The sequence below is a fragment of the Macrobrachium rosenbergii genome, chromosome 6 (genome assembly GCF_040412425.1).
Source record: "Macrobrachium rosenbergii isolate ZJJX-2024 chromosome 6, ASM4041242v1, whole genome shotgun sequence".
NCBI classification, from domain to species: domain Eukaryota; kingdom Metazoa; phylum Arthropoda; class Malacostraca; order Decapoda; family Palaemonidae; genus Macrobrachium; species Macrobrachium rosenbergii.
The window spans coordinates 5,406,819-5,414,887 of record NC_089746.1 but is presented as its reverse complement, the minus strand read 5'-3'; the positions used below and the strand labels follow the sequence as shown (position 1 = coordinate 5,414,887).

The 8,069-nt window shown below is 36.2% G+C and overlaps 1 pseudogene; it reads right to left on the bottom strand.

The window, feature by feature from the left end:
* LOC136839128 (solute carrier organic anion transporter family member 74D-like) overlaps positions 1-6,176 on the bottom strand; it is a 24,171-nt pseudogene extending 17,995 nt beyond the window's left edge.
* Positions 6,177-8,069: the final 1,893 nt, after the last annotated feature.

Genomic DNA, 8,069 nt, shown 5'->3' with positions numbered 1-8,069 from the left:
TGGTTCCTACAGTAACTCACCATCTGATGATGGTTCCTGCAATAACAAGGAAAAGGGAATTTGTTTCCTGCAGTAACAAGGAAAAGGGAATTACTGAACACCACTAAGTATGGCACTTGCATTACAAGAGAAAAGAAATTACTGATCTCTACCAAGGATGGTTCCTGCAGCAACAAGAAAAAGGGAATTACTGATCACCACCTAATGATGGTTCCTGCAATAACAAGGAAAAAGGAAAATGGTTCCTGCAGTAACAAGAAAAAGGAATTGCTGATCACCACCAGTGATGGTTTCTGCAATATCAGGGAAAAGGGGAAATGGTTCCAGCATTAACAAGGAAAAGGGAATTACTAATCACCACAAATGATGGTTCCTGCAATAACTATGAAAAGGAATTATTGATCACTAAGGTTGTTTCCTGCAATAACTACGAAAAGGGAATTACTGATTGTTAACAGTAAAAGTCTGTTGAAGAATTTATCTAAATACAGGTTGAATATGAAAATTCATTGGATTGTAATTGCAAATCACCACAATGCTCTCCTAACTTATTGATTTCTTCAAATTTTAGATATGCTTATCCCTGTGAAGCCTAAGACCCAAATGAATAATTAAATGAAGAAATTCCTTAAAAGATTCGAGCCCGCGTCCGGTATGTCAGAACGAGATGACGTTATCCACCTGACCACCGGGCGTCAGAATGTCTTCATTTAGTTCTTCATTTCCGTATGAGGCTTCTTAGTGAAAAGTGTATGCAAAATTGTGACGAAATCGAGAAGTTAATAGGGCATTGTGGTTAATGCAATTACTTTTGTATACAGTAAACCAATGGCCTGTAGATTCTAGATATATATTCAGTGGGTATAATATCTCTCTCTCTCTCTCTCTCTCTCTCTCTCTCTCTCTCTCTCTCTATATATCACAGTCTCTCTCTCTCTCTCTCTCTCTCTCTCTCTCTCTCTCTCTATATATATATATATATATATATATATATATATATATATATATATATATATATATATATATATATATATATATATATATATATATATATATATATATATATATATATATTTATATTTATATATTTATATATATATATATATATATATGCACAGTTTCTCTCTCTCTCTCTCTCTCTCTCTCTCTCTCTCTCTCTCTCTCTCTCTCTCTCTCTCTCTCTCTCTCTCTCTCTCTTTCAGTATTTGACTTACCTGTCTGTTTACTGGTCAAACCAAACCTCTTCTCAATTGTTGACAGAACGGACACGGTGTAGGTGAAGAACATTCCATGGGTCATCCCCGTCAGGCAATAAACGAGGATGTAAATCTCCTTCTTGGCCAGATACTGGAAAATAGATCGAATCGTTAGAAACATTGATTAGAAGAAAGGTGCTGGCATTTGTTAATTTTATACTTACTTTGAAGATTTTAATTTTTTTTATGTTCCTTGTATCTTACGGATAATTATTTCTTGCAATTTTCTTGCGACCTGATGTGATTCATAGATTTTTTCATATTGTTGCACTTTTTGTTTATCTATTGTTCACTTTGTGATAGGATGTTCATGTACTAGTGAAGTCAAACTCAAAGTTGCATGGGGCCATACACATACTTTTACCAAAAAAAAAAAGAAATAGGGAAATGTTTCGAATGAAAACCGAACTGGCTTTATGTTTAATTAAAGAATATTTTTCCTCCAGCCCCCTCTCAGCCGCCCCCTTACATTTGTTTTTTGTCTTGTTTTCAAGTCCAGAAACAAGAGTTCTTCATACATTCTTTCTGAAGTCTTCATTTGAAAACTCGTATGGACAGTCATTGTAGAACTGTATCATTGTCATTAACTTATTGACCTCGTAATTAGCCAAGTGAAGTTAGAACTAGCTTCGAAAGAATGAATTTCAGGGTCACCTTAATCCAAACGCTTAGAAAACTATTAATTCTCTACCTGTAGCCATTTGGGCTTGAAAACCCCAAAGCCACACTTGGTGTCTTCTATGTCTTGCTTGTTGTGGAGAATTTGCTCCACCTCCTCCTGCTTCTTCAGCTGTTCCTCCGTCAGTCTGGTCCCGCTGAGGTCGCCGATCTTCTGCTGCACATCCTGCAGGAATTTCCTCGCCTGGCTCATCTTCAGAGACCAGTTATTCTGAAGAAGGAAAAATAAATTAGTCAGAATGGTTCTTGTTAAACGGCACATTCGTCTAAAATTTAGGAAAGGACATATTTTATTTACTCAGAGTATTTTTGTCATAATTTTTATGATCCTAGCTTGATCTTTATTCATATACACAAAATACTTGCACAAATGAGAAATATACATATATAATACGCACGGAGGCTTGCATGCACATTAGCATAAGTTAACTAACATTTGTGAGAGACAGCGGGAATGGTGGCAGTTCACTTGAGCACTGGTCTCAGATAATATGCCTGTTTCTGAATTAGGATGACTTTGAACGTAATTATTAGGCTGACATAATGGACTTGCTTATCTTTTGCCAAGTTTCCTTTCTGTTTTCCAGTATACAGTGTTATCAATGTATGTAAAGGTTGTGAATATTTAAAAATACATGGTATTACTTTTGTCATTTAAGCTGCCATAAAGCGAGGAATTGTTTATAGGGTTTCTCATGCTTAGAGAGATGATGGTATTAAGCCCGGGGCAATTACCAGTGTATGCAAAGATAGTGACTATTTAACAATTCCTGGTATTACTTTTGAGTCTCATTCTGCCAAAATGCGAGGAATTGTTTATAGGGCTTCTCATGCCTACAGAGATGATGATATTAATCCCCAGGTTACATCGCCTACATATAGTTGTTTTCTGCAACAGCAGTAATTGTGATTTGGACAGTAAGAAGGGATCATTTTTAGCCATCTTCCATTACTCTATTTCCGAAAGGGAATTTCTGCTGTCGAATTTAGTGCCTGTACCTCTAGAGGTTTCAGAGAGATTCAGAATCTCTATTCTTAGGTACTGTGATGCCCAGTACCACAGGTCCGTCCTTCCCTCAACAGCAAAATTGTGTTAGAGGATGTTGTCGGTAATTTTCCCCTTCTTAACTGTGGTGTATGTATGTAGGTTTTGTTTGTTCATTTCTGTAGGTATTCTAACGATAGCCTACGTATTCATTTGTTCTGCGAAAGCTCACTTAACAAAAGAACATGGTGCACTGTAGTCATTACTAAGAACATGGTGCACTATAGGCATTACTAAGTTCCTCGTTCGGCGAGTGGGTTCCGTTCTCAGCTAGCACTCTGCTGGCCGCGAGTTCGAATCTCCGACCGACCAGTGAAGAATAAGAGGAATTTATTTCTGGTGATAGAAATTCATTTCTCGCTGTAATGTGGTTCGAATTCCGCAATAAGCTGTAGGTCCCGTTGCTAGGTAACAAATTGGCTCTCAGCCACGTAAAATAAATCTAATCCTTCGGGCCAGCCCTAGGAGAGCTGTTAATCAGCTCAGTGGTGTGGTTAAACTAAAGTATACTTAATTTTTTGTAGGGATTACTGAAGGTTCTTACAAGCGTCCCTTCGGCTCCTAGCTGCAACCCCCTTTCATTCCTTTTACTGTACCTCCATTCGTATGCTTTTCCTTCCATCATACTTTCCACCCTCCCCTAACAGTTGTTCCATAGTGCAACTGAGAGGTTTTCTTCCTGTTACTCCCTTAAATATTTTTTAGTCTATTTCCCGTTCAGCTCTGAATGACCTCACAGGTCCTAGTGCTTGGCCTTTGGCCTAAATTGTATATTCCATTTCTTTAACAAGAAAATGGCTATTTATGCTTGTGCCCTGTGAATGAAGCTCGTAATAATAATAATAATAATAATAATAATAATAATAATAATAATAATAATAATAATAATAATAATAAACTTTTACAGGTAATACAGTTTATTGATATAATAAAATTGTAGATTAATAGGATACACCAATTTAAACATGCTATTGTGATTTAATAATAATAATAATAATAATAGTATAATAATAATAATAATAATAATAATAATAATAATAATAATAATAATAATAATAAAAAACTTTTACAGATTATACAGCGTGATATAATTGTAGATTTTTAGTATACAACAATTTAATCACGCCATCATGAATTTTTAGCAATAATAATAATAATGATAATAATAATAATATACTGTGTCTTTTCTATCTTCCTTATGATTCGCTTGATCCAAACGACGAGGGATTTCTGATTGGATATTTCAATAAAAGACTTCCCGCATTCCACACACTATCCTTTTTCCAATATGAATATCGGCCAGTTGCTGACTAACATCGTAACATCGCTGAACCCGAAAAGCGAATCGTAAAGAAAATAGAAAAGAGACAGTATAAGAAAAATTCTCATAATACAGCCATCCTTTTTAGCAAGACCTGTCTAAAAGAGGGTCTACGCCCTTCAAATAATAATAATAATAATAATAATAATAATAATAATAATAATAATAATAATAATAATAATAATAATATTGTATCTCACGAAAATCGGTTGCTCTACTCATCGAGTGGCCCACTATACTCTTGAACCAGAAGGTTAGATCTACCCTGTCCAGATTCGTAGGCACGTTTATCTGTACCTTGAAGTGAGTTCCTCATTGGACGGGTTGGTATCGTTCTCGGCTAGCACTCTGCTGGGCCCGCGTTCGATTCTCCGACCGGCCAATGAAGAATTATAGAAATATATTTCTGGTCATAGAAATTAATTTCTCGTTATATTGTGGTTCGGATTCCACAATAAGCTGTAGGTCTCGTTGCTAGGTAACCAATTGGTTCTTAGCCACGTAAAATAAGTCTGATCCTTGGGGCCAGCCCTCTCTAGGAGAGCTGTTAATCAGCTCAGTTGTCTGGTTAAACTAAGGTATACTTCACTTGTACCCTGAAGTTAAGTGAGGCCAGGAATATCCAGCCATGCCAAGTCAATGTCATCAGAAGTAGACTTGTGACTAGTAATTAAAAGGTAGTGGTGCCAGTAACTGACGTAACCAACTGAAATGACGCTTTGATAATGTTGGGCCTTATTCTCTATCAGATGCCCAGGCATGTTGTACCATTGTTGTCTCTCATATTGTTGTTGTGATGGGTTTTACAGCCTTTTGTTTTTCTTTTCTTTTTCTTTTTAGTTCTGGCTTGGTGACAAGAAAGGCTACCTTTTTTACTCTGTTTCCCTTTAGCTCTGAATGACCTTCTAGATCCCAGTGCTTGGCCTTTGGCCTAAGTTTTATATTACATTCCATTCCATTCCTAGCAGTACCATTAACAAACGGTTTTATTGAATGAATAGATTAGATAAATCATTAAGTCTGTAAATCTTGGATGAAAATGTGCTTCGTCTAAGAAATAAAAGGGTTATGTGTGTGCCAGCATGATGTGATTGCAAGATGTAACTGCTTACTGCTAAAATTCATAATTTTAGATTAAAAAATAAAGATAGGATGTTGAGATACTGTGCTGCATTCAACTTAATAGTAATAATAATAATAATAATAATAATACTAATAATAATAATAATAATAATAATTATTATTATTATTATTATTATTATTATTATTATTATTATTATTATTATTATTATTATTATTATTATTATTATTATTATGGAACAAGCCCACCACAGGGGCCACTGACTTGAAATTCAAGCTTCTAAACTTAAAGGATATGATATCCACTTTTAAGAAGTAACAGAAGGTAACAGGAGATACAGAAAGAGGAGGAGATCAGTTATCAGAAAAGAAAATGTGAATTAACAAATTAATAAAGCCAGGGGTGAAAGTACTTACACAGTGAGAGCACCAAAGAATGTTCGAAATTAGTCTGTTAGATTAAAAGTATCACTTAGTACTCAGACTAGAGGAGTATCGATGGAATTCAAGTCTCAGAGAACGCCTCGATAAGGTAGACTTTCCAGCCAATTCATTGTTACGTGTCCCGTCAATTCGAAGGTATAGAATAGTTAGCTTTGATTCAGTGCTCGTGGGCTCTTATTTTTTCTCTAGTTCCTCTCTAGATTAATTTACGTGATGTATGAGCTAGGATCCTAGTTGCACTCTCCATGAATCCTAAATTTTCGTTCAATATTCAACACATTTAAAGACGTTGCACTCGGGAACTAAAATTGCCCAAAGGACTTCCACTTAAAACCTGACGTGTTACCTACGAGGATGAAGGCAATGAACTGATTAGAATCTCGTTTATGTCAACATTTTAGGGCTCTTCTAGATGTTAATGGCTCGCTGTGATTAGAGACTTATCAATGCACTTCAGGCCTCTGTAGACCTGCTTCTTGCTTTTAAGTTCCGATCGGGAAGAGCTTTGGTGACGTCATTAGGCCTATCATATCGCCGAAAAGAGTATGTACAAGATATCGCTGTATGGGGAGATAACGCTAATTGCTGAAGCAAAAACGTTTTTTGGTTGCTTCTGTTATTCAGTGTGTGGGATGATTGTGTGATTGAGAGAGAGAGAGAGAGAGAGAGAGAGAGTTATTTGGTTGAACGTTTAGAACTGTAGGCAAAAGGTAAGATTTTTTTTATTTATTTCAATTTAGTGACAGACAGAAAGACGCGTCTGCCCGTTTGAATGTTTTAAACTGCCAGGTCATTGGTAATATTTATTTTAATGAGAGAGAGAGAGAGAGAGAGAGAGAGAGAGAGAGAGAGAGAGAGAGAGAGAGTATACGGTTGAATGTTTAAAACTCCCAGGCAATAAGGTAAAATTTTTTCACTTCAGTTCACTGACAGACGGACAGATACGTATATCTCATTGAATGCTTAAAACTGACAGGCAATAACTAACATTTTGAGAGAGAGAGAGAAAGAGAGAGAGATTTGTATCAGTTGAATGTTGAAAACTGCCAGACAATCGATAGAATTTTTCTCGGTGGTTTTAATTCAGTGCTATCTATCCACATAACTTCAATTCATCTGCATCTGGCAATAACCTGATCCCTAACCATTTGTCTTTCTATTGTGGGCATTGTTTGGCTTTGATCTGAAACCATCAAAAGGTTGATCAATTTTTCGCTGCCGTTTTTATGTTTACTCTGAAGTTTTATCACTGAACCTTTGTTAATCTTTTTTGAATGATTGTAAGTTTCGGTAAACTGTTGGTAATTTTAGTTATATGTAAAAAAAAAACTTGTCTGTCCGTCCGCACTTTTTCCGTCCGCCCTCAGATCTTCAAAACTACTGAGGCTACAGGGCTGTAAATTGGTATGTTGATCATCCACCCTCCAGTCATCAAGCATACCAAATTGCAGCCCACTAGTATTAGAAGTTTTTATTTTGTTTAAGGTTAAATTTAACTATAATCGTGTGTTTGGCAATGATATAGGCCAGGCCACCACCGGCCTTGGTTAAAGTTCCATGGGCTGCGGCTCATACAGCATTGTTCCCAGACCACCAAAGATAAATCTGTTGTCGGTAGCATTGATTATACGCTGTACAGAAAACTCGATTGCGCCGAAGAAACTTCGGCGGATTTTTTACTGGTTTATTTAAATTCTATAGTGGACACAGCAATTTAATTATTTCAGCGCATAATTCTTTGCTTCTCGAATCGAGCCAGATGAATATTCGTCAAAAGGATGTTAAGAATGATGATGCTGTCGTCATTAGTGCCCTAATTATTGGTTATAATTGGCCGCCGAAACTTGAATACAGAATCTCTTGCAAAATCGGATCGCTTTATTCCATATACACTCACTACCAAGAATGGCATTTCTTAGCCTTTTCTAGTTACTCTACTGCCTTTATTCTTGTGATCTTTCTTCTCATGTTCGAGGACTTTCTTCTTATATTAGAGGACTTTCCTCTTCTGTACTTTTGCTCCAATTTTCTTTCATTCTGTGTTGGAGATGAACTTGTCTTGTAGCTGTAACTAACCCTCAAAACTGTACACATTTACTTTTCTGTAAAAGAAAACTATAGTGCCGACTTTGTCTTTCTGTCCGCCCTCAGATCTTAAAAACTACTGAGGCTAGAGGGCTGCAAATTGTCATGTTGATCATCCACCCTCCTATCATCAAACAAATGACAGGAAAATCTATACTGA